The 8,379-nt window shown below is 32.0% G+C and overlaps 1 protein-coding gene across 1 annotated transcript in view; it reads left to right on the forward strand.

Annotated features, from left to right (window-relative positions):
- The window catches only part of CFAP44 (cilia and flagella associated protein 44), a 122,986-nt gene that overhangs the window by 40,633 nt on the left and 73,974 nt on the right, over positions 1-8,379 (forward strand). The gene's annotated exons all lie outside the window — the stretch shown is intronic.

Below are 8,379 nucleotides of genomic sequence, written 5' to 3' on the forward strand. Positions count from 1 at the left end.
ACACACATCTTTTGCTAATATTTTATTAAGGATTTTTGCATCCAAGTTTATAACAGTGATGATTTTCCCCTTTTGTAATGCTCTTGCCAGTTTTGGAATCAAGGTATTCCTGATTTCATTAAAAAAAAAAAGGCCTTATTCTTATTATTCAGACTTGAGTTATTTTTTGTAGGAGGATTTTAAATAATGAGTAGAATTTCAATAGATCTAGAAATGTAAAGTACTAAAAGAAGATAACTCCCAACCCCCAATTTTATACACAGTGGCAGTATCTTTCAGAACTGAAAGTTAAATTGAAAACAAATGTGACTACTTGCATGACGTGAACAAATCCTGTTCCGATGCAGTTTAGGGTTATGTAAATGCTTTAAATCTGAAGGCCCAACAGAATGTCAGGCTCACTTTTCTGCATTTCTCTTATCTCTGGGATCATGTCCCCTCGAGTCTTAACTTTCTTGTTCTTTGAACTTTGACTTTTGTCTCTTCAACTCTAAAAGAATGCCTGCAGTCTAGGATACTGCATTCTGTTTGGCTTCTAGGTCCCATGCAGTAAGTTGGTCAATATCCTTAGGAAAGTTGCAGAGAATGGCTGGCTTCCCTCACTTAGCTTCCTTCTCACTGTAATCGTGCCCTTTAGAGTTGTGGCTGTACTGGTTTCTCTCTGATGTCTTGAACTAGCTGTTTTAGCAAACTTTTCGTAATTCACTTTGCTAACATTTTATTAGTTTTCATCTGTGTTCATAAATGAGATTGAGCTGTTTTCTGTCCTCATAGTTCATCATCAGGTTTGTTATTAAGGTTATTCTCTCTCCTACGATGAGTTAGAAAATATTCCTTTTTCTATTCTCCTCAAGAGTTTGTGTTATTTTAGAACTTTGAATGTTTGGCAAACTTAGTAGTGGAGCCATCTGAGCATGGGATAGTTTTTTAGGTGATTTTAAAGAATTGATTTAATGATTATAGTGATACTTCAGATCTAGTTCTTTTTTTTTTTTATTGAAGTATAATTGACATATAACATCATTAGTTTCAGATGTACAACTAATGATTCATTATTTGTATATATTGTGAAATTATATACAAATGGACAACAGATCCATAAAAAGATGCTCAACTTCATCACAATAGTCTAGTTAACATCTGCCACCATACAGTTACAAAATTTTATTTCTTGTGGTGAGCACTTTTAAGATCTACTCTTTTAGTAACTTTCAAATATGCAATACGGTATTAATAACTATAGTCACCATGCCATATGTCACATACTCATGATTTATGTATTTTATAACTGGAAGTTTGTACCTTTTGACTCCCTTCACCCATTTTGCTCACCCCCCACCTCTGGTAACTACCAATCTGTTGTCTGTAACTATGAGCTTGGTTTTGTTTTGCTTTAAGATTTCACATATTAGTGAGAGCATACCTGTCTTTCTATGTCCACCTTATTTCAGTTAGCATAATACCCTCAAGTTTCATCCATGTTGTCGCAAATGGCAAGATTTTTTTTTCATGGCTGAATAATATTACTATATGTATATCACATTTTCTTTATCTATTCATCTAGAGATGAACACTTAGATTGTTTCCATTTTTTGGCTATTTTAAATAATGTTTGAAATTAGTGTTTTTGTGTTCTTTGGATAAATACCCAAAAGTAGATTACTGGATCATATGGTAGTTTTATTTTTACTTTGAGGAACCTCCATACCGTTTTCCATAGTGGGTGCACCAATTTATGTTCACACCAAAAACACACATGTTCTCTTTTCTCCACATCCTAGCCAGCATTTTTTGTCTTGATAATAGCCATTCTAACAGGTATGAGGTGATCTTTCATTGTGGTTTTAATTTGCATGTCCCCGATGATTAATTATGTTGAGCATCTTTCTATGTATCAACTTGTTTATTTCCTTTGAATTTTCAAATGTATTGTCTGTAAATTCATAATATCCTAATGGTCACAGAATCTGTAGTGGTTTTCTTTTCATTTTTATATTTGTTAATTGTTCTTTCTTTCTTTCTCTTTTTTTCTCCCTCTTGCTTGCTTAATCTTGCTAGAAGTTTTCAATTTTATTAATGTTTTCAAGGAACTTTTTATTTTATTCTGTTTTATGTTTTTTTCATTTATATTCTTTTAGTATGTTCCTGCATCTACTTTCTTAAGGTTTATTTTGTTGTTTTTTTCTAATTTCATGAAATCGATACTTACATTAATTATTAATCTTCTTTATATACATCTTTTGTGCACCTTACACAGTTGTAGGCTCTAGTTGCATCCTGTAAGTATTGATAATGTAGTATTTTCATTATTACTCAGTTAAAAATATTTTCTCAGTTTCATTTTTTTCCCCCTTTGACCTATGGGCTATTTAGAAATATTCTCTTAAAATTTGAAACACATGGAATTTCTAGTTAGCTTTTTATTACTGATGTCTAGCTTAATTGTATTTTAGTTAGAGAATAAACTATGTAATTTTAATCTTTTGAAAATGATAAAGGTAAATTTTAGAAATATTCTTCATGTGCTTGAAAAGAATATGTATTCTTAAAAGTCTGTGCAGTTTCTATTAGTGCATGTCTATTATCTTAAGTTTTTATTTGTAGAGTTAAATTGTCTATTGATTTACTATTTGCTTGTTAGAGATGTTTTAAAAATCTTTTGTTTCAATTGCATAATTTTTCCCTTGTTGTTCGATTACATTTTGCTTTCTATATGTTGAAGCCATGCTATTAGGTACATAGAAATTTAAATTGTCAGTTTTCTGGTGAATTAAACCTTTATTAGTATGAAGTGACCTTTTCATCTCTAGTGATTATGTTTTAGGTGTGTCATTTGTAAACATTTGGATTTAAAAAATATCCAAATTGATAACTTTTGTCTTTTAGCTGAAGCATTTAGTTCATTTGTAAGTAATGTAATTACTGGTATGATTTGAATTAAATTTACCATCTTATATTTTCTTTTTGACCTTTATTTTCTTTATTTTTCTGGCCTTATTTACCTTCTTTTGAAGTGATTTTTTAAAAAATCATTCTACTTTTCCTTCTACTAGTTTGGAAGTTAAATATCTGTTTCTATTCTTTCAGTGGTTACTTTACATTTTAACATGTCCTTAACTCAAGAAAGTTTAATGTTAATTCTTTACTCTCTTCCCAGACAATACAACCACTTCAGGATCTTCCTACCACCTTTCTTCTAGAGTGATATTCTATTGTCGTGTATTTTACAAATAACAATATCTTGTGTGATTTAAAAATATAAATATGTTAAAATCTCACAAGATATATTCAATTAGTGTTTCCTAAGAACTATCCACATGTTGAACACTTCCTTGCTCTTTATTCTTTCTTGCATCTGGAAATATTTTCTTCTGTATAAAATACATTCTTCAGAACTTCTCCTACTGCAGGTTTGCTATCGGTAAATTCTCAGTTTTTATTTTTTTCTGGAATTTTTTTTCATTATTGAGGGATATTCTTTGTTGGCACAGAATTCTAAATAGCAGTAATTTTCTTTCGGCTCATTCAAGATGTCATTCCAATGTCTCCTAGCATCCATTGATTCTGCCACTTGTTGGTGTGATTACTCTTTGAAGGTAATTTGTCTTTTCTGGCTGTTAAGGATTTTTTTCTACGTTTTTGTCATTCAGTCTTATTCTGATGTATTTAGGTGCTTGAATCCATTGATTTGTAATTTTGGAAAAAATTTAGCCAATTTTCTTAATGTTCCTTTTGTCCCCCACACTTTCTTTCAGACCCTGATCAAGTAGGTATTAGAATTTCTTAGTCTTATTCTTACCCTTTTACTCTCTTAAAAAAAATTCTATTCTGAGGAGAAAAATTTAGAAGGGTACACATTAACCTCTTAGCATTTGTTGTATCTGTTTGGGGCTGGGGAGAGAAATATAATAGTTAGCTTTGCCTTTATACAAAGTATAATTTTTAACCCTTTTCCTGTTTAGAAAAACATGCAGCTCAGTGCCAGCTAATTTAATTTTACATAAACACACTCTTTGAGGCTGAAGAAAATCTGACTGGTTTTCAATATGAACATAAAATATAAAAACTGTTTTTGGAGTTATTTCTAAACAGAACTTGTCTCTAATCCTAATATAAGAGAAATGTATACATAAATTGTATCCATCAGATTAATCTTCAGCTAACAACTGTTTGAGAATGACGTTAACATCATGCGTAGAAATGCTACGTTTTCTTGGATTTGACATTTTCAGTGATCGAAAATTACTGTATTTTGTCAATGGAAATACCACTACTAAAAATAGAATGCTATAAATAGAATGATATCATTTGCTTCCTAAGACTATCGATATACTAGAGCGATGTGAAAATAATAAAAGTGAGATATTTCATGGCAAACATTGGGGATAAGGTTAGGACTGCAATCCGTGAGGTATCTTGGGGTAAACACTGCAGCCACAACTGCCACTGGCAAGTATTCTTGGGGCAAATGGGAAATGGGTTAAGAAAGTTTATTAGGAGGACATTGGTTAAAAACATTATGTAAATTTCGAGTGTATAAATCTATGATACATTATCTGTTTATTGCATTGTGTGCTCACCACCCAAAGTTAGTCTTCCTCCATCACTACATATTTGACCTCCTTACCTTTTCATACTCTCTCATCCTCTCCCTGGCTGGTAAACACCCTTCTGTTGTCTGAGTCTATGAGTTTATTTGTTTGCTTATTTGTTGCTTTCTGTTTCATATTCCACATATGAATGAGATCATATGGTTCTTGTCTTTTTCTGTCTGACTTATTTCACTTAGCCTGATACTCTCACGATTTATCCATGGTGTCGTAAATGGCAGTATATCATCCTTTTTTATGACTGAGTAGTATTCCACTGTAAATTTGTACCACATCTTCTTTATCCAGTCATCCATTGAAGGACATTTAGGTATTTCCATGTCTTGGCTACTGTGTATAATGCTACAATGACCACAGAGGTACATATACCTTTATGAATAAATGTTTTCAAAATTTTCAAGTAAATATTCAAAAAAGGGATTGCTGGGTCATATTAGGTAGCTCTGTTAAATTTCGAAGAACCTCCATTCTGTTTTCCATAGTGGCTGTACTGATTTACATTCCCACTAGCAGTGTATGAGGGTTCTTTTCTCTCTACATGGGCTCCAACACTTGTTATTTCTTGTCTTGTTGATGATAACCCTTCCAACATGTGTGAAGAGGAGGTATCTCATGGTGGTTTTGATTTGTATTTCCCTTATAACAGTGAAGTTGAGCATCTTTTTATGGATCTGTTGGCCATTTGTATATCTTTTTGGGGAACATGACTGTTCAGGTCTTCTGCCCTTTTTTAAATAGGATTGTCTTTTTGTTGTTGCTGAATTGTATGAGTTCTTTATACATTTTGGATTTCAGCCCCCGTATTGGGAGTATCATTTGCAAATATCTTCTCTCATTCCATTGGTTGCCTTTTTGTTTTGTTGATTGTTTCTTTAGCTGTGCAGAAGCTTTTAGTTTGATGTTGTCTCAGTTGTGTATTTTTTCTTTTACTTCCCTTACCTTCGGTATCAAGTTCATAAATCCTCTCTAAGACCAAGGTCCATAAGCTTAGTACCTATGTTTTCTTCTATGTATTTTATTGTTTCAGATCTTATATTTAAGTCTTGATTCATTTTGAGTTAATTTTTTTGTATAGTGACAGATAGCAGTCTAGTTTCATTCTTTTGCATGTGGCTTTCCTATTTTCCTGGCACAGTTAGTGAAGAAGCTTTCTTTCCTCCATTGTATGTTTTTGGCTCCTTTGTGGAAAATTACTTGCCCATATACATGTGGGTTTATTTCTGGGCTTTCAATTCTGTTCTACTGGCGGCCCATGTGTCTGTTTTTCTGTCAATACCATACTGTTTTGATTATCGTAGCTTTGCAGAATAATTTTAAGTCAGGGAGTTTGATACTTCCAGGTTTGTTCTTTTTTTTCCTCAAGATTGCTTTGGTTATTTGGGGTCTTTTGCAGTTCCATACAAATTTGAGGAATTTTTGTTCTATTTCTTTGAAAAAATGCCATTGGGATTTTGATGAGGATTGCATCAAATCTGTATATTGCTTTAGGTAATGTGACCATTTTAACTATGTCAATTCTTCAATCCATAAACACAGAATATCTTTCCATTTCTTTGTGTCTTCAATTTCTTTCAATGTCTTATAGTTTTCAGTGTATAGGTCCTTCACATCCTTCGCTAAGTTTATTCCTAGGTATTCTAATCATTTTGTTGCAATTGCAAATGGAATTGTCTTCTTCTTTTCTTTTTTATATTTCATTGTTAGTATATAGGAATACAATGGATCTTTGTATATTGATTTTTGAATTCTCCAACTTTACTGTATTTGTTTATTGTTTCTAATAGTTTTTTGATGGAGTCTTTAGGATTTTCTATACATTGAATCATGTCATTTGCAAAAAGTGACAATTTGACTTCTTCATTCCCAATTTGGGAATAAAAAATAAAATTTGCCTTTTATTTTTTCTCTTGCCTGATCGCTCTGGTTAGGAGTTCCGGTACTATGTTGAATAAATAACAGTGATGAGAGTGGATATCCTTGTCTTGTTCCTTATCTTAGAGGACAAGCTTTCAGTTTTTGCCATTGAATATATGAGCTGAGGATTTGTCATGTTTGGTCTTTATTATGTTGAGGTACTTTCCTTCTATACCCGTTTTATTATTTTAATTATAAATGGATGTTGTATTTTGTCAGATGCTTTTTTTGCATCTACTGACATAATCATATGATTTTTATCTTTTGTTAATGTGGTATATCACAACAATTGATCTGCATATGTTAAACTATCTTTGTGCCCCTGGAATAACCCCACCCTATCATGATGAATTATCTTTTTAATATTACTGTTGTATTCAATTTGCTAGTATTTTGTTTAGAATTTTTGCTTCTGGATGCATTAGAGGTATTGTTCTATATTTTCTTTTTTTGTGTGTTGTCCTTAGCCAAGTTTTAGTATTGGGATAATGTTAGCCTCATAAAATGAATTAGGAAGTATTGCCTCTGATTCCATTTTTTGGAAGAGTTTCAGAAGGACAGGTATTGAATCTTTGAATGTTTGGTAGAATTACTGGTGAAGCCATCTGGTCCTGGACTTTTACTTTCAGGGAAGTTTTTGATGATTGTTTCAATATCTTTACTGTTCAGTCTATTTAGATTTTATAATTCTTCGTGATTCAGTCTAGGAATGTTATATATTTCTAAGAACTTGTCCATTTCTTCTAGATTATCAAATTTGGTGGTGAATAGCTTTTCATAGTAATCCTGTATAGTCCTTTCTGTTTCTGTGGTGTGTTGTAACATCTCTCCTTTCTGATTTTGTTTGAGTCTTTTCTCTTTTTTCTTTAGTGAGTCTAGTCAGAGGTTTGTCAAGTTTATTAATCTTTTCAAAGAATCATCTCTTTGTTGCATTGATATTTTCTATGGTCTTTTTGTTCTCATTTTTGTTTAATTCTTCTCTAATTTTTATTATTTTTTTTATTGACTTTGGGCTTCATTTGTTCTTTTTTTAGTTCTTTAAGGTGAAATGTTTAGTTGTTTATTTGAGATATTTGTTTCTTCAGGTAGGTCTGTAATGCTATAAACTTCCCTTATTACCACTTTTGTTGCATCCTCCAAATTTTTATGTCATATTGTCATTCTCATTTGTCTCTATGTATCTTTGGTCTCTTATTTCTTCTTTGACCCAGTTGTTGCTTAGTAGTATGTTGTTTAATATCCATATACTTGTGGTTTTTCCAGCTTTCATTTTTGCTATTGATTTGCAATTTCAAAAGATTGTAGTTGGAGAATACGCTTGGTATGATTTCAATCTTTTAAAATTTGTTGAGGCTAGTTTTGTGCCCCAGCATAGGCTCTATCCTTAAGAATATTCCCTATGCACTAGAGAAGAATATATATTCTGATGTTCTGGGATGAAAGCTCTGTAAGTATCGATTATGTCCATTTGGTCTATTGTGTCATTTAAGGCTGATGTTTCCTTACGGATTTTCTGTTTAGAGGAAACAATCCATTGTTGTCGATAGTGTACTTAGGTCTCTACTATAACTTTATTTTTGTCAGTTTCTCCCTTTAGTTCTGTTCGTAGTTGCTTTATATATTTTAGCGATCTCAAGTTGGGCACATTTATATTAAGTATTATGTCTTCTTGATGTATTGTCCCCTTTATTATTATAAAATGTCCATCTTTGCCTCTTATTACCTTCTTATTTTGAAATCTATTTCATCTTATATTGGTATGCTACACCCACTTTTCTCTGGGTGTCATTTGCTTGTAGTATCATTTTCCACCCCTTCACTTCGAGCTTTTTTTTGTTGCGGCTGAAATGTGTCT

The sequence above is a fragment of the Pteropus vampyrus genome, unplaced genomic scaffold (assembly GCF_000151845.1).
Source record: "Pteropus vampyrus isolate Shadow unplaced genomic scaffold, Pvam_2.0 Scaffold1, whole genome shotgun sequence".
NCBI classification, from domain to species: Eukaryota; Metazoa; Chordata; class Mammalia; order Chiroptera; family Pteropodidae; genus Pteropus; species Pteropus vampyrus.